The sequence below is a fragment of the Adiantum capillus-veneris genome, chromosome 16, assembly GCF_014529385.1.
Source record: "Adiantum capillus-veneris isolate H3 chromosome 16, ASM1452938v2, whole genome shotgun sequence".
Taxonomy (NCBI): Eukaryota; Viridiplantae; Streptophyta; class Polypodiopsida; order Polypodiales; family Pteridaceae; genus Adiantum; species Adiantum capillus-veneris.
The window spans coordinates 10,772,030-10,791,535 of NC_140946.1; positions in this window are offsets into that span (position 1 = coordinate 10,772,030).

Consider the following 19,506-nt stretch of genomic DNA (forward strand, 5'->3'; position numbering starts at 1 on the left):
GGGATTTAACAAGGACAATTAGCACTAGGAGAAAGGTAAAAGAGAGTGTGCCTGTTGTAAAAATTGCACAAGCTGAAATGAATGAGGACATTACACCTGTGCTAGATTGTTACATAAAAGGGAGATTGGTTAGGAAAGGTCTAGTGGATGGGGGTGCACAAATTTGCATCATGACAGAGGGACTCATGCAAAAACTAGGCATGCACATCCATGAGACACCTGAAATTAAGGTCAAGATGGCAAACAATAGCAAGGCTAGGTGCGTAGGCATTTGTAAAAATGTTTTTGTGGAGGCATTTGGCATTAAGAAGGCAGTGGATTTCTATGTCATGTCTACCAAAGGAAATGGTTACCCATTTATCGTAGGGAGACCATGGCTAATGAAAATGCGAGCTTTGCAGGATTGGGAGAGTGGAAAGCTAATTTGCAGGAACGACAATCATAAGAAGGTTGTCTTTGACATGAAGGAGCAACGCCAAAAGGAGCTCCATGAAGAATCATCTCAAAGTGAGACGGAAGAAGGTTGGACCGATAGCACTTCAGAAGAAGAAAGTAGCGGCAGCATTACTGAAGAGGAGTCTTCCATCGAAGTCATGGGGGTAAGGTTTAAGCCAACCAACCAAGAGACCTCTTGTCAAGGTTTGGAGGAGGTAGGTTCCCAAGAGAACCAAAAAGTGGAAGATGAAAGAATGCTAGAAGGTATGCTATCTACAACACTTACAAAGGATGAAAGAGAGGAGTTCAAATGTGTGCTAAGAAAATTTCCTAGGCTTTTTGCTAAAGACTACACCGATGTGCGTGGAGTAGATGTTGTTCAACACAAAATTGAGTTGAAGCCAGAAGCCACACCTAAGGCTCAGAAGCTACGAAGGCTAGGAGTCATCAAGGAGCAGGCTTTACTCAAGGAGGTAAGAAAGCTTCTAGCAGCAAATTTCATTTATCCAGTGGAGAATTCAGAGTGGGTCTCTCCCGTTGTTGTCACTCCTAAGAAAAACGGAAAGTGGAGGGTGTGTATTGATTACCGTCCACTCAATGAGGCAACAAAAAGAGATCACTTTCCCCTCCCATTCCAGGATGAGATACTAAATGAAGTAGCTGGTCATGAGAAGTACACTGTGTGCGATGGTTACTCAAGTTACTTTCAAATAGGGATTGCATTGGAGGATCAATTGAAAACAACCTTTATCACTCCTTGGGGTTGTTATGCTTTTAGAGTCATGCCATTTGGTTTGACAAATGCTCCTGCAACATTCCAACGTTTCATGAACATGGTGTTTCAAGCATTCTTTGGAAAGTCAATTAGGGTGTTCATTGATGATTTCTGCATTTATAGCTCAAAATCATTGCATCTACAAAAGGTAGAAGAAGGTTTAAAGAAGCTCTACGACATGGGAGGTCAACTCAACCCCGACAAGTGCCACATAGGTGAGGATGAAGTGATCTTGCTCGATCACAAGGTTTCCTGTAAAGGCATTGAGGTGGATCCTTCAAAGGCAAAGGCTCTTATTGAGCTCCCATCACCGAAGAGTCTTAAGGAGGTCATCTCTTTCATTCAGAAGGTGAAGTATATGTCACGCTTCATTCACTTAGCCTCGGAGTTGCTTCATCCTTTGCAAAAGTTGACACAACAAGTAGAATTTGCATGGTCTGATGAGCTTGAAGAGTATTTTTGTAACATTAAAGTCATTTTGTCAGAGCTACCAACACTCATGCCTCCTTGTTGGGAGTACACATTCTTTGTTAGCTCTAGTGTTGGAAGGGAAACAATTGGTGCTGTGTTGCTACAACAAGATCCCCACAGTACAAGGATGCGACCCATCTACTTTGCTAGTAGGGTCATGAATGCTTTGGAGAGAGACTACACAAAAGCAGAACTCATGATGCTTTCTCTCATGTTTGCGGTGAGAAAGTTTAGATCCTACCTGCTGCCAAAACCTTTTGTAATTCTCACTGCAGAAAATTTGTTCCCTTGGGTGTCATCTCAAATGAATCTTAGTACTAGGATCTCAAAGTGGATTATGGAGTTGCAAGAGTTCCAATACTCTTTCAAGGTAGAAGATAGTGTGCGTGCACAATTGGCAGGGATTCTCACTTATAGGGTACATGAGAAGGAAATTAAGGTGCCTCAAGTAAAGACCCTACCATTGCCACCACCAAAAAGTATTCCCAATGCTTTTACCCTGTTCTTTGATGGAGCTTTTCGACGAGCCACAGGGAAAGCAGGGGGAGGGCTAGTGTTGCTCAACCCAAGTGGAGAGGTGGTCATGAAAGAGAAGGTCAATCTACCAGGTTCAACTAGCAACAATGAAGCAGAATACGACACGCTACTTCATGGTTTGAAGATGTGCATTGGCCAAGGGATAAAACGTCTCATGGTAAAAGGGGATGCACTTCTCATTGTGAAGCAGATTTTAGGCATTTGGGCATGCAAAAATGAAAGACTAAGGGCCAAAGTTCATACCATCCGTAGGCTATTTAATCAATTTGAGGAGGTGCAATTATATCATAATCCTAGGAAACAAAATGAAGATGTTGATTTACTTGCACAACAAGCCATTGCATGTGTAAAGAAAGAAGTGCAGGTCATCATGGTGGCGGCTGCTGTGAAGCAATCGAGGTACCAAGGATTGGAGTCATTGGCTTCCATCATTGGCTACATTTTGGAGGGTGAGTTTCCACCAGACTTCACAAAAGCTCAGAAGAGGAGACTCATGAAGAAGGCAAGCATGTATCTCTTCCTAGAAGGCTCCCTCTATCAAAGAGGGAAGGATAAAGTGTGCAGAAGAGTACCAACTATCGCGGAAATTCCAGCCATTCTAAAAGGTTTGCATGAAGAGGCATGTGGTGGTCATTTTTCCCAAGAATTAACTGTGAAGAAGATTTTACTTGCGGGGTATGTCTGGCCAAGTCTGCATGTGGATGTCCAACATTGGTGTAAAAGTTGTCACAATTGTCAGGTAAATGGGAATAGAAGATTGATTTATGGTCCAAGGCAAATCATGCTTGCAAATGGACCCTTTGAAAAGTGGGGCATTGATGCTATGGGTCCTCTGCCTAGGACAAAAAATGGTAAACTCTACATTCTAGTGGCTGGAGACTATATGACTAGGTGGGTGGAAGCACAAAGTGTGGCAAAGGTAAATGAGAGGAGAGTGAGCAAATTCGTCTACACTCACATTTGTTGTAGATTTGGCACACCTTTGGAGATTGTTTCTGATAATGGTCCAGGGTTTAGAAAGGGATTGCTCACAGAAGTCTGTGAAGAACTTCACATTCTACATCGTCACAGTACACCCTACTATCCCCAATCAAATGGTTTGGTAGAAAAAGCTAATGGTGTCATTGCAGGCATCATTAGAAAGATGGTGAAAAACAAGACAAAGTTGTGGGATGACTTCTTGGATGGTGCCTTGTGGGCGTATCGAACCACATATAGGGAAGCCACGGAGTTCACACCATTTCACTTGGTCTATGGTCAAGAGGCTTTACAGCCAATTGAGCTAAACATTCCAACAATGCGACTTCATGGCAAATCAACACAAGATGATCAAGAAGCATGGATGGATTGACTTCTTACCTTAGCTGAGCTTGAGTGGAAAAGAGAAGCAGCATACGAGTGCTATAAGAGGAAAGCCACACAGACAAAGGATAAGCTTGACAAGAAACTGAAGGACAAAGGCATCAATGAAGGAGATCTTGTGCTAAGGTATGACAATCGACTCGATAATCGTTTTGATGCCAAATTTGAAACAAGATGGCAGGGGCCATACATAGTCAAGAAGGCTTTCAATTCAAGTTACTATCAACTTATGGACTTGAATGGGAAAGAGCACTCCAGGAAGGTAAGCGGCTATCGCTTGAAGCCTTACTTGAGTCGCCTTCTACCAAAGGATCTACCAGAGCAAAAGGAAACTATCTCATGTAAGTATTGTTCCATGAAGCATGAGTGTAACACAAACCAAAATTCCAAGGGGCCAAACAATGAAGATCTTGTCAAAGACTCTGAAGCACTCTCTTTGGAAAAGATTCTTTATGATGGTACATGAATATACCATCATCCTGGGGGAGGGCTAATGATAGCCGTTTTTCGGCTCTCTGTAATTTCCATAGTGAGTTATCTCACCCTATCAAATCACTCAAACACTGTGGTTACCCTCACCCTTTCACTGTATATAGGTGCGTGTGAGTTAGGGGACTTTTCCCATATCTCCTTACTGAAATAAAAAGCCCTCAATTAGCTAGTCATTGGGCTAGTTGAGCCAAAAAAATAAAAAATATAAGTATATTATGGCCCATGCGTATGTAAATATTTCTTTGTATATAGGGCCTAAATAAAAGATTTTTTCATAATTATTTTGGTATTTATTTAAATATTTCTACCTAGGTGTGTGTTATTTATGCTCTGTACATTGCCTCACCATTACCACAATTTTTCTTACCATTTTTCATACTCTTTATTCCATATAGAAATATGTTCATGTAAGCTTCTCTTATATTTGGTGTAACTCCACCCCAACAAAAATCCAAAAAAACTAGTTTTATTTATGTGTATATTTTTTCACTATTGTGATTTTTTCCTTCCTACATCTATTTTGTTTTTTTTCTAAAAAATTAGAAAACCAAAAGTATTTATCTTTTTATGGTAGCCTCATAATGAGAGAGATTTCTTTTGACCCCTTTATATTTTTTCCACTTATATTATTTATATTTGACATGTACATATTTTTTAGACCCCTCAATATTTGATTTTCTTAGTTGTACTATTCACTTATATCATGATCTCAACAATATCTTCAATTATAGACCTACCAAATAAGGTCAAGGGTAGGTGGCATGCATACATGCACTATGGAGGGCTCACTCTTGGAGGTATTCAAAAGAATCATCCAAAGAAGGACCCCACAAGGACTTTGTGCAGGGGAAAAAAACAGTCGGTTTTGCTGAATTTTTAAAGTTCACTTGCTCTCCGAATTTGAAAAGGTGATACAAACAAAAGTTGTAGCTCGTGGGCTGAACTTTTGCCTCAAATGTTTTCATATTTTTTTGAGCTACGAGCTGTGAGCTATGATTTTATTAGTGGACCTCAGTTTTCCCATGCTATGCAGCCACACTCTCTCTTCCACTTTATCATTTTCCTCTTTCACACACACTTCTCCACTCATCATCCCCACCTCTCTCACCACTTCTCTCTGCACCCTACTCACCTTCTCCTCAACCTTGAAGAATAAGAGAAACCATGGTGAACTCATACCTCCCACACACAATTCCATTCCAAAATTGACCACCTAGTCTCATTTTTCCTCCTCCAAATTACCCATATCTATCAAAAAACCACAAAATTCAACCTCTTCTCTTAAAAGACAGCATCATGGTGGTTGATTACTCTGCTTCAATTACCTTGTCTCTCAAGGAAGGTCAAGAGTGGAGAAAAAATGTACCGTCAAAGCTAGTGGACCGTCAACAAGCGTCAAAATTGGCCCTACTCAAGAAACTTGGAGCATCAACCTTGTAAGAAATCCACCTTTTCTTACCTCTTAAGAGTTTTTCTTCCTTATTTGTATCCTACATGGATACTCCCATTGTAAATATCCAATTCCATTTGTAAATTAATAATAACTCTACTAACACTAACCCACTATGAAAAGTCCTATCACCTCCATTTCTCTCCTCTCTCTTTCCCCACCAACTTCTTGATAATTCCAAGCAAAAGAAATTAGGTAAATTGCTGAAAATCTAACCCAACCATGGTTAGAGGAGTAACCCTAGCCTTCAAAATTGCTATAAAAGGAGGGTGTAGCTAGCACAAAAAAGGAGAAGAAAGAGCACTATGCTATAGCTTGAGAAGTCAAACTCAACCTCTTGAGAAGGAGCTCTTGAGTGGAATCTCATTGGCATTAGGCATATGTATGGGTTGCATTAGGGGTGATTAGCAAGGGAACTCTATGCCATTGTAAGAGAGAGTGATCATTCAATTGAGAGTAGGAAATCCATCATTTCTCCTACTAGTGTAAGCCCAACATTTGCTGAATCAAGGAGGGTGAATTTGGACTAAGCATGGATACCTTGTCTCCCTTCCAACGTGAAGTCATGGACAATAATGATGTGTAAGTGTCTTGGTGTTTTATTTAAGTTCTTGATAGCTTGTCTGCGGGTATTTTTATCAATTTAGCCATAAATCCCACATGTTGTAAGAGGGCGACAGGGTGGAGAGGACTCCCCTGGCCTTAAGACAGTGATTGGGGTGGCTTTTTTCTTGTGATGTGTTGTGGTGTAATTTACTCAGGCTATGTTGAACAAATACTAATCTCACTTTGATTGGTCATGACAGATTTGTAAGAAGGCATTAGTGCAACAAGCACCCCCTTCCCCCTTCTCTCTCTTTCTTACAAATATATATTTATGTTTGCTTGATCATTAACGATACACTTCAAAGCAGCCCGAGCACCATCTCTCTCTCTCTCTCTCTCTCTCTCTCTCTCTCTCTCTCTCTCTCTCTCTCTCTCTCTCTCTCTCGTGTTTTAGTGTGTGAGAGTGTTCCATTGGTGTTAGGGTTAGTGTAAATTCCTTGCTTGTTTGTGGGTTGCTCTAACGATTCTCCTCTTTTGCGTCCTAGTTCGCTCTTAAACTAGGTGGTGCCCCTTGTGTAGTTGGGATTTGGCTGTGGGTTTGTTGTTTTGGTTTGTGTTGTGTTGTGCCCCAGCCCCATTAAGCAGTACGGGAGCCTTGAAGGGTGTCTAGAGGTTGCTCTTCTTGTTGCCCTCCCCAGACCGCTTCAGTGTCTTAACACTCATTATCTTCAGCATCATTTACTTCCAAACGTTCAGAGGAGTTGTACAACTCTTCTTGTTCTAGAGGTTCCACTGTCTCTTTTTCTGGTACAACGCTTACCATGTAATAGGGTAACACATCATAGCCATCCTTATCGCAAAATTTTGTTGTTGGACTGTCGGTAATGGTACAGACATCCAATGTTTCCAGTATGTGTTCCCATTCCAGAGGTTCCAAGGCATCTTCAGGGAAAGGTTCCGGAATGTACTCCTTGTCCTCAATTGCTCTTTCTAAGACACAGTCCTCTCTTCTTAAGCTTCCACAATGTGAAGCTCTGCACATCCATAGCTCTCTTTTGGTTTCCCTAACCATGCTGGTAGTTCTGATCCTGCTATTGTAGCCGCATCAAACTCTTCCAACGGTGTTTGGTTTACATCCTTGTAACTATGGTCTTTCAGGTGTATTTTAGTTGTCGTTTCGCCATGTCTGAGGTATATGTGGTCATAACCCCAATCTTGGACCATCTTCAATTGTCTCATGAATGGTCGTCCCAAGATTATCTCATAATTGTTCTTTTTGTCAAAATCGACTATTGCAAACGTATGCTCGTACTCGATTCCGCACGAAGTGACAATTACTTTTTCTAAGAGTCCTAGAGGCTTTTCCATGAACTCATCTGCCAATTGCAATTTCATTCTGGTAGCCCTCAAAGCTGGTTTTCCCCATTTTTTCCAGATTTCCTTGGTGGTGATAGCAACTCCCGCTCCACTGTCAAGAATAGCCTTGGAAACTACTCCTTGGAATTCTACCGGTAGCGTGGTGTTTCCGTCTTCTCCCTCGCAATATTCTCCAACCTTATTCAATGGTACTAGCCTAGTGTTTAGTTGAGGCCTGTCCAACTCTCTGATCCCTTCTTGTAGCTTCAAGGTGGGGTTTTTCACTCCAAATTTTTCTAGGCATTTTCCTACTGTGATCCACATGTTTGGCCTTAACCTTAGGAGTTCTACTAACATGATTGTGCATGCCATCGGAGTGGATAACAACTCAATCAATCCTTGCAAATCCATCACCTTGTTAGAAGAAAGTCTTTGAGATGGGATTTCTCTCACTTCCAACTTGGCTTTGTACTCTCCCAGGTAAGAGGGTAAAGTTCTCAAAGAGTCTGGTTGGCTGTGCCCCGAACTAATAGATCCTTGGACTCCCCCTTGCGAATGTATCTCAAAGTTCATCTGCGATCTTGCCTCAAATTCTTCAATAGGAGGTAAGATCACATTCTTTTCTTTTCTCGTGCTATTCATGTGGTTACTCATCCTATTAGCCTCGTTGGCCTCACGGATTTGCTTCCACAGATCATCTAGACCGTTACTGTCCTTACCCATTTCTACCAATATTTTAGGTTGGAACCCGTCACTTGCCCCATCGGTGGTATTTGGCACTATGATAGGCTCTCCTCTAGACTCATAGTCATTAGTGAGTCTTTCCTTTGTTTCCTCATGTTTCTCTAATGTTGGTTGGAGCTGGTGCTTCATGACAATTTGCAGGTTTACCCAGCGGTTCTTCCATCAATGATTGAGCCGTCTCAATCATCTTTTTACACATATCCAACCTCTGTTTTTCTATTTCTGCATATGGATAAGTCATCCACCTTTGCTCTTGAGTTTGGTTCTTTTTAAGTCGAGCTTCATAAGCTTTTAGAAGCACATCTAACTGCTCGTTTACCTTGTCTGCCCGTACAGATCCTCCTGATCCTGCACTTTTGGGTTCTGCTATTTCCTTGGGTGCTATGACTACTGTGGTGTGTGAGCTTAAGCTAGCTAGATCCTCTAACCGCTCCAATCTGTTCTTTGTATGTTTCAACTCCTCGGATAGGGCTGTTTGCTCTCGTTCTTTCCTGGCTTTCCTACGCACCTTTCTAGCTTTCCAAGTGCTTCTCTGATTTTTCGTTTCTGAACTTTGAGCATCGGTTTTTGGTTCTTCAACTATGGGTTTGTTCGTCCTTCTTTGGGCTTGGGCTCGTGTTACCGCCTGAATAGGTATGATTGTTTCATTTTCCGATCCTCCACTGGAAGGTACTGTTTCTAACATGTTCAAGGTGGTTTTTGCTCCTTTGCTCGGGTTTTTAGGGCAATTGGGAATCAAATGAGTAATTCCACATTCTGGGCAGTACACATTGACTCTTATGATTTCATCATGAGGACAGTCTCTCAACCAATGGTCTCCACCACACTTGTAACAGGGTCCTTTGGGTTGTTGAGGTGCTCCTTGAGCTCCTCTTTGCTGGTAAGCATGTCTCTGTCCACCCATGCCTCCATTGGCTATGAACATCAGTGTTTGTTCATCTAAGCTATATCTTCCTTCTCCTGCCAGTGCAGCAGTTGGTGGTCCTTGATTCCCTATCATGCTCCATGGTTCTGGTGTCGAGGGTTCTTCCAGTGGCTAATAGACAGGGTTTGCCGCATATCCATTGGGATCTTCATAATATGCATGCATAGGCACCAAAGCCTTTTCTTCTGATTCAGTTACTGTTGGTGTGTATCTTATACCAACTGATTGTAATCCTGGTAAGGGTGGTTGTTGCCCCAACACCGGTTGTGGTCTTTCTACACCTACAGGTCCTGGTAAGTTTCCTGCTTGATATATAGGCATCGGTGGAACTTGTGGGGAAGCTACTGGAGCTTGGGGAGCGTAAGGTCTCTCCCTCACATATCCCTTGTTATAATAACATTCCTCGGTCCCATGGTTTGTCCATTTTTGTTCAATAGCACACCACTTGGGTTGTTTAGCCTGGGGTTTGGCGTACAAGTTGATCTTTTTTAGCACTTCGTCTACGAGCTGCTCCTGGTTTACCGCTATTTCTCCTTTAGGTGCTGTCTTAGAAGACTTGCTTCCACTTTGCTGTGAAGATGAATCGTCATCAAGGTCCTTGAACTCTCCTTCTTTGTAGACCGCACAATTTTCCACAAGGTACAGAGCCTCCTTGGTCAACTCATTCAACGTCGTGCTCCTCTTCATATGTAAGTCTTTCTGGAGATCTGCATTCCTTAGTCCTTGGATGAATATCATCATAAGTCTGGATTGAGTTGGCAGTTCTTCAACAGGACAGAACTTAACATATCTTTTTAGTCTTAGGGCTGCCTTTCGTATAGATTCTCCATCTTTCTGTTTGAATTTGTGGATCTGTGAGACGGTATTATGAGCTATTCCCCTTTGAGAGAATTCCTCAATAAACTCGTCAAACACTTCCTCCATCGACTCAAAGTCTCTACGCTCTACAGAATCAAACCAAGTGGCAGCATCATCCTCTAAGGTTAGTCCAAACCCTGCAAATTGGGTGGGAAAATCTAACACCTCCTCGGCTCTAATTACACGCACAAAGGCTGCTACATGATCTCTTGGGTCTCTGTTTCCGGTGTATTTCTTGTTTACCCATTTTTGCACTTGAGAAGGTCTAATTCTTCGATGGTCTACAAATCTCATCATTGGATCACCCCTTCCCAGTCGATACACCTCCTCAGGTCTTCTGTAATAGGCTGGTTCCTCTCCCAACGGTGCTCCTAAGCCATAATTTCTAACGATTCTCACTGGAGGTGGTTCTTCTCTTCGAACTCGTTCCATGGGTGGTACTCCAGCCTCTGTTGACCCTTGTGTTTTTGGCTTACTCTCTGCCTGATACCTTGAATAGTGTGGTGGTTCTTGCAAATCCCTGAGCCCTCATGCGGCGTGATAACCATCTCGGCTTGGTCTGGTTCCATTGTTGCACTCTGTGGAAGCCATGCCTGCAATGATGGCTGGTTTGCTGGTTGGTCTTGGTTGTTGAATGCTTGCGGTCAGGTGGAATGTGAGGTAATGTCATACTCATCTGAAAAAGGATTCGTTGACTTGCTTGGGGTGTGGGCGGCTCTTGGCACTTCCTCAGGGACATATGCTGATGCTCCTGGACCTGTTGCTCTCTCTACTTCCTCTGGGAGAATACATTGGTATTCTCGCCCGTATCTATCAACAAAAACTATGCCCTTCCTCGTAGCAGTTTCATAAGAGAATAAGTAAAGAACCTTATCTTTGCTTAATTCGCCCACGTATGGTTCTTTGCTGCGAAAGTAAGAGACTATACCCTCACTCTCATGCTTGTAGATTCCCACGTTCTCGTTATAAGTTGGAACCCTGGTTGTTTTCTTATCATACATAAAAATAGCGCCGGGCCTATCAATATTTGGTGGCGGTTCTTGAGTTTCTGAAACCATTTTCCCTTTTGCCACGTTATCTCCATATCTGTTATAATCTTCAGGGTTACTAACTATTAAATAGTGGTTCCCCTTTTTGTCTCGGAATCTATCTCCATCATCATATACTCGGATTATCTCCAATCTTTGAGCTGGCCTCTCTTCGATAAGAATGCACTTACGGCCTCGATAGTCTGAATAGACTAGGGCTTCTCTCGAGTTTGTTCCCTCTAAGAAGATCACCGTGAGCCTGGAATCATTCAAAGTATTTTGGGAGGTGCTTCCTCCTCGCATAGGTCCATCATAGGTGAAACCTCTTAGTTGTTGACTACCCATCATGAAGAAAGATTTGTCTAACGAAGTGTCAGTATCACTCCCTTCCTCAATAATCGGTGCTAGCGGATCTAGCCTTGCCTGGGTTACACTCTCTTCGGTGGACACTAAGCTACCTTGTTCACCTACCACCTTCTGGTCTATAACAATGTATCTTCCTGATCTTAAATTCATCAAACTTATCAACACAAATTCAACCACTCACATGGCAATGGGTCAGTCTCTGCACAACTTCTTGCTTTGTTGCTGAATATACATGTACACAAGCGTTTTAATTTCGGCAATCGAATCAAAGCATTTATCTGCTAGAGGTTATCTTAGTAATGATTGGTATAACTGGAGAGTTAATCTCAACCACTACTGTATTTTATACATTGCTGATGTTCTCGATTAGGTTTGCTAATCTGGAACAGTACTTCCCTCAGTTGTTGGTCAATTTACGCGAAAAAGTCTGAATTCAGTCTTTGCATCGTCAAATAGGCAAACAAGGTCCAAATTCACTTCTGAAAGAAGTTCTGGAACCCTCAAGCCAAATGGAATCTCACTGTCTATGCCAGGTCAAGTTTTCCTTGCAGTATGCCCCAATAGACATCCTACGCGTATGATGTCTCATGCTGTGTTTTTCCTGGATTTTTGCACTATTGTTTTCCCTTGTGTTGAGCTTACAACTGCTTTTACTTTTTTGATTTGGACACCTATTAGCTAGTCAATGAGTCAGAAATCTGCTCCGACGGTCTGTTGATGGTATTGATCAGTCTAATCAACTCCAAATTGGACCAAAAATTGACTAGGAGGCTTGCCTAAGGCTATATAACCCCTTACTATGCTCAAAGTCAAAGTCTGGCTTCATTTTCTTGCATTAGACATCCTACGCGTAGGATTTCTTTTTCATCAGAATGGCTTCAAACTCAAAACCCAGGCTCCCCTTGAGTTGCTGATCACTTTGGTATACTCAGAATTTAATTTGGAGTCCAAAATTACTCAGAAGACATCCTACACGTAGGATGTCTTTTTGGCCTGTTTGACCCCAGATTTGTCCCACAGCTTCCCCTTGATGTCAGTAACCCAGTGGTATACTTAGATTTTGGTTTGGATGTCAAAAGTCCAAAATTTCAGCTGTTTTTGCTTTTTCAGTCAAAAGTGCTAAAGTCCGCTTTGAATCCAATTTTCTTACCCAAATAAGGTGAAACCCTTTTCAGTCACTCAATATATCATGCAAGACATGCTCATGGTTTTGGTTTGGATGTCAAAAGTCCAAAATTTTAGCTGTTTTTGCTTTTTCAGTCAAAAGTGCTAAAGTCCGCTCTGAATCCAATTTTCTTACCCAAATGAGGTGAAACCCTTTTCAGTCACTCAATATATCATGCAAGACATGCTCATGCAGCCCTCTTATGGTTTTGGTCTCAAAATAATGTTTTGGCACTATTTAGGTAGGATGTCTTGCAATTTCAGTCTATCTGGCCTTATCCTGTCAAGATATGGCCAAATTTACACCTTCCAATTGAAATTAGGGTAAACTCTACCTCCTAAACACACTGGTCAACTCAAAATCCCAAAATTCCTCCCAGATTAGCCTGTAGACATCCTACGTGTAGGATGTCTCCTGGCTTAAAATTAAAGTTTTTTCTGACATGAATGCTCCTGATGCTCTGTAGGTCTATCATAAACACTCACAGTAACTTTTGGACTTCAATTAGGCTTTCAAACACACTTTTGCGTCTTTTATAAACTTGTAATGATTCTACCAAGCAAGTGTACATGCATGAAATGCTCTAGATCCTGAATCATGATGTCCTACTTACTCTACTCCTACCTATCATGTGAAATGGTGATAATGGTGTTTTTGGTTGCTTTTTGGCCTCTCCGGACTCTCAAGCTCTCCTCTCACCGCTTCTACCACTCCAACTCCTACTCTACAACTCGACTACTACCTAAAACTACCTAAGTCAACCTCATCTACCTAAGTCGAAGGATCTAGGCTAGACACACGCTTCCTAGACTCCCTCTAAGACCTAGATAGTCCTCCACCCTGTGATCCTATCTAAATGTAAAACAAGACTCTTGGCAAGCCAAAAATCCCAATCCTCAAGGATTAGTCTCGGTCACCTACCTAAGGTTTTTGTCCCCGGCAGCGGCACCAATGTTAGACGGATACGCCGCGACGGACGTCAGCACAGCGAGAACTCACCTAACATGTAATGTCAGCTAAGGACAAAGCTCGACCCGCAGGCGCATGAAAGCAAGCATAAGGTGTCAACCTACATTCGACCGACTCCTAACTAATTCCTACAGAGGTCTCTACCAATTGTCTAAGTCACAGCCTTCAAGAGTGCAAAAGAGGAAACTTCCTACAACGCTTTCTAGAGCCGAACACCCATCAAACAATCTCGAAACACCATAGAACTTGAAGGAGACCCTACTAATACCAATAGGCCGCTCTCCCTAAGGTCTATGCACCAAAATCACGACCCAAAACACCCGGTGCAGAAACACGTAGGATGTTTGGCCGAAATCTGCAGGTCTTCGTTTTCGAAATCTAAAGTGCCTAATGTGTAGTTCTACTCAATGTGAACTCGTGGATATGCTGCAATGCAAAATCGGACAACGTATGCTCACCCAGACAACCGATGAAGCTCGTAGAAGGAGCTCGCAAGGCCGGACCGTACGCGCGCAATGTTGGTATCGGCTCGTAGCTCTAGTCGGAGGAAACAAGCTGCACTTCTCCGCACTCGATTCCGACCACCGTAGCACACGTAGAGTCAAGATGAAGCTCACACTCTCTCTCTCTCTCGTACACAGTACGTTCACTCACAGACTTCAAACTTGTTTTAAAATGACAAAAGGTCTTTCATTAAGGTCAAAAAGTGGTATATATACCTTACAATGTCTCAAACCCTAAAGTTCCAAAATCAACCATCTACTTAATCTAACTATCAAAACTGGGATACAATCTGGAAACTTCTGTAAGTCCCAATATTTACAAGGTGAAAAATCGGGTTTTCCTCAATGAATGAATAATTACAAAAATAATAGTCCTCCGAGTAGTTAGATGCCGTGGGGTGTGTCTAGCTTCTAACACATGCTGACACTCTTAAAAGCTCACAAAAGTTGGACAAAGTGAGCATGCATTTGCTAGAGATATTGTAGACTAAGGTTGGGAGGATACAACCTGCTTTGATACTAGTTGTTGAAAATAGGGTTGTAGGGAAATGCACACAGCTTGGAGAAGACAAAGGAAGCTCAAGGCACACAAAAGAGAGTGTATTAATTAGTGTGAAGTGTAAAGATAAGATAGCCCTAGAGTGTTGGGCATATATAGAATGCATGGGAGGAAAACCTCCTAGTGAGAAAAAAAATGTCCCTTGGTCCTAAGTTTGTTCACACACATCACTACCACATGTACATGGTAATAAAAATTGGCTTACAATATTTTAAATTTTCTTACTTTTCAAAGCTAAGCAGGTAATAAAAATTGGCTTACAATATTTTAAATTTTCTTACTTTTCAAAGCTAAGCATCATCTTGGGGGTTTACGAAGTTTAATACATATACACAAAAGAACATAATATTCAAAAGACAACTGGCTTTAGATAACTTGACAATGATTTGTACAAAAATGACTCACCACAAAAATGACTCAGTCTTAGATTCATTTTGTACAATATATAAGAATGAGACATCATTCCAATGATTCTGTACAAGATTAAAAGAGTTGTGGAGGTCATCTACTTTGAATCAACAGGGAATTTCAAAGTTGGACAACAGAAAGCTAAACTATTTTAAGTAAAAATAGCATTCTCACCTTCATCCATATAAATAAAATAGATTTGTTAGCCTTGAAAACGTATTACAAGTGTTAAAGAACCTATCAATTGTTATCCTTGTCCTACTTAATTTTTTCTAACTTAAACTACTATCCAAAATAGATTAGAGTATGTAATATTATAAAGTATCAGAAGGCCATCATCCCTTTTGATGTAAATGGCTTGCATGATAAAGCATTTACTTTTGTTTATAAAAACGTATTACAGGTGTTAAAGAACCTATCAGTTGTTATCCTTGTCCTACTTATTTTTTTAAAACTTAAACTACTATCCAAAATAGATTTAGAGTATATAATAATATAAAGTATCAGAAGGCCATCATCCCTTTTGATGTAAATGGCTTGCATTATAAAGCATTTAATTTGGTTATAAAGTATGAATCAATTTTAAATACTTTTCTTTATTCCAAGCTAAACCATATTTTCCAAGGGGTATCTTCAAGGTCAAAAAGGCATCTTCTCTCTGATTCAACACTGCAACACACCGCGCAAAAATCGACACGGATATTGATGACTCAAAGCTTGTTTTAAAAGTAAAAAGCCATGAAGAAGTTTCAACATGACCATCTGTATCATATCATCGATATAAGCATCAGTAACGCTAACGTCAAAAAACGTGATGAAATGTATGTCGTTATACACGCTCTAATAGGCACCAGTATGGAAAAATTCCATATTGACATCTATTCCGAGGCTTATAACATCACAAATTCTCGAGACCTGTACTAGCAGCAAAACTTGCAAAAACGTTTTTGGACAGAAAGGGTTGGGAAGTAATGCTCCATGTACTGCAGTAGTAGAAAATAGCCCTCTCTGCCCAAAGGAAGAGTGGACAAGCAATCGCACTCCACCTACAATTTGATGCTAAAGAGCGAGTGTATACAGATTAGCAAAATTGTAAGAAGAACAAAACCAAAAAATCAAAAGATTAAAGATAACAAGTTCCCATAATTATAACCATAACATCGACTCCCTAACCATAGGCACAACAGCATGAAGATTTTATAGCCATAACTAATATATGACTTGAAAACCGCAAAACCACAAACATAACCCAATTGCTATACCATAACCATAACAGCCATACCATCATTGCAAAACCATAACCATAACATGATTGACATACCATCATTGCAAAACCATAACTCTAACTTGATTACCAAACCCTAACCATAACATGATTGCCATACCATCATTGAAAAACCATAACCATAACTTGATTGCCAAACCATAACCATAACCTTTGTGCCATACCATAACCATAACCTCTGTGCCATACCATAATTGCAAAACCATAACCATAACTTGATTGTCATACCACAATCATAATTGTAAATGGAATGCGAAACCATAAACATAAGTGTGAAACTGTACATGTATACAATGAATGAGTACAATTGTATCAAGAAGACCACATCTGTAAAAAAAACATGTATAGAGGATGTCACCCTCATGGAAATCCCTCCCAGTCGATGGCCTCTCCCTCCTCCTGTAGGGAGTCAAAAGGGACACAAGTCCATGCTTGTACCCATACTTCTCCTCTTGGCGTATCAGAGGGCGCTTCACGAGAACTTCCTACAAAATTATGGTCTAATCATAAAACAAATCAAATAACATATACATTTTTGACAATTGAAAGCATACGTATATTTCTTACAAACTCATGCTGAAGTGTGCCGTAGCCTCCACTCCCAAGATATGATGCTCTAGCAGACTCCAAACGTGCTCTGTTGAATCTCTCTGCTGCTGAAATCTTTGAGGATTGTCTTGTGTCTCTCATACAATCCTCGCCCACTCCTCTACGTCCAACCATGCCGCCTTTGTATCGTTGTCCTTGTACCTGTCTCTTGCCTCTGACCGACGGTGTGACGTTGTGGGAATAGCCACGTCCAAAATCTAATCATTTGAGACTGGATCGTACCACTCTGTCAGCATGTACTCTCTATGAATGGCATTGATGATGTAACTCTTTCTTTCATCATCTTGATTATCTAAAATCTCCTTCACAGAGTGTCCAAACTCAACTGTACAGAGTTGTCGAATCCTTTGTCGCATGTCCTTTTTGACCCTATCCGCCACAACAGTTCCATCCCTGCTCTTGTACACCTTGCTAGGATCATGTTCGTGTGATCCCCAAGGTGCATGTGATGTGCCAATCGGTGAACTATCTACTGAAGAGAGTGGTGGATACTCTCATGGTGGTGTGGACGCATCGGTAGAACAGCTACCACAACAACCCACCACCTCCAGAATGACACCTACCTTGTCTGGAAGATGAACCACCAGTTGGTGTAGGGTGTACACTTGACTGAGTTGTGGGGCCGGTCGGTGTAGGGGACACACTAGTCCTAGGCATAGGGACAGCCATAGTAGGTCTAGAGGAACCAGCTCCCCTAACTTGCTCTAGTGTGAACTATAACAAAAAGGAGCCCATCTGCTCGGTTGACATGCCGACCAGAGTGACAGGAAAACTAAAACTAGAAGAGTATGTATCTTCATCATTGGTCATGGCTACAGATACACAAATAGCACAGATACAATATGCTAGTTGACAAAAGAAACACTTAAGCAATGCAAATAACAAAAAACAAAGTTGCAACACAACTCAATGAATCTATCCAATATTGTAGACTAATTAAAAGAGTTTTACAAAAGAGTTCCTAGAAAAAATCAGTAGTCAATCTCTCATCTTCTATGAGAGCTGATGCACCAAAGATGTCTATCTCAATCTGTACTCCTTCATCTTTATCATCAAACTCCACTTCTTTGCCACTCTTTGCATCAACTTTAGTATTGAAATCTCATTTCTAGGATTCGGCATCTGTTCACCACTAATCTCCAACTCAAAAGCTAAACTTACATCATCCATCGGCCCTCCACTTTGTTCTTGAAGCTCTTCGACTCAACTTCCAATCCTTACACACTTTCTTGCTCCATGGAGCAACTTAAACAACATAGAGCCAGTCGAGTTTAGACATTGTTAGCAGCGGCTAATGGCTACACCAATTATGCACCAAGCTGTGGATGTGCCATAGTGCACAATATTTACTTTTCATTGTATAGGGCTTGGGCTCATTTAGGAGTTCCAAAGTTGTATGAGTCTAGGCTAGAGAGCTCACTTTATCCCATAGTTGAAGGGTTTGAGGCCCAAAGCTATAAAACAGCCTTATGCTTAATGAGAGGTCATTCTGGAGTGGTCTTTTTGAGAACTCTCTCCCTAGAGTAGCTCTTGATGGCCTAGCCTTTGAGCTTAATGCCCATGCTTAGAAGGCTAGTGCTAATCACATGTAATTAGTGTAGTCCTCTCTTAATTAATCTAGTCTTCATTATGTTGTCAATCATGTTTCTCTACTTTCCTTCATTGTTTTGAAGTGTTGAAGCTTTCTAATCTTACTCTTACTTATGCTAAGCTACTCCGATTAGTGGAGTCCTTATCTAACTCTCTCGATTAAGTGGAGTGAGCATAATCGTGATTGAGGGATTAGAGTTGTCCTCTAATGGTGTGCTTGTGTGTGTGTGTAGGTTTAAGAAGCCTTGAGCTTAATTTGATTATGTGTGACTTTATTTGGACACCATGATTGGCATGGTTGGGGTGGCCAACTTGAATGCGATCTTGTGTGCTTAATCGTCGATTCATGTAATTAGAGTTGTGCTTGAGAGACTCCAAGATTCGTGTGTTTCACTTCATTGCTTGATTTGTGTAGATGATTGCTTGTATTGATGCTTGATGTGCGATTAGCATTAGTTGATTTGGGATGATTTCTATTTGCATTGGAGGATGCACACTCTTGAATCCTCTCAATCTTTGCATCCGATGACGCTCTCACACATTCTTTGTGTGATGCCTCCAAGCCCTAGCCGGGTCATGCTCTCTCTCTCCGGATTGATAGATTTTGTACGATATGCTCAAGGCTTCTTAAACCTACACACACACAAGCACACCATTAGAGGACAACTCTAATCCCTCAATCACGAGTACGCCCACTCCACTTAATCGAGAGAGTTAGATAAGGACTCCACTAATCGGAGTAGCTTAGCATAAGTAAGAGTTAGATTAGAAGAGATCAACACTTCAAAACAATGAAGCAAAGTAGAGAAACATGATTGACAACATAATGAAGACTAGATTAATTAAGAGAGGAATACACTAATTACATGTGATTAGCACTATACTTATAAGCATGGACATTAAGATCAAAGACTAGGCCATCAAGAGCTACTCTAGGGAGAGAGTTCTCAAAAGGACCACTACAAAATGACCTCTCATTAAGCATAGGGCTCTTGTATAGCTTTGGGCCTCAAACCCTTCAACTATGGGATAAAGTGATCTCTGTAGCCTAGACTCATACAACTTTGGAACTC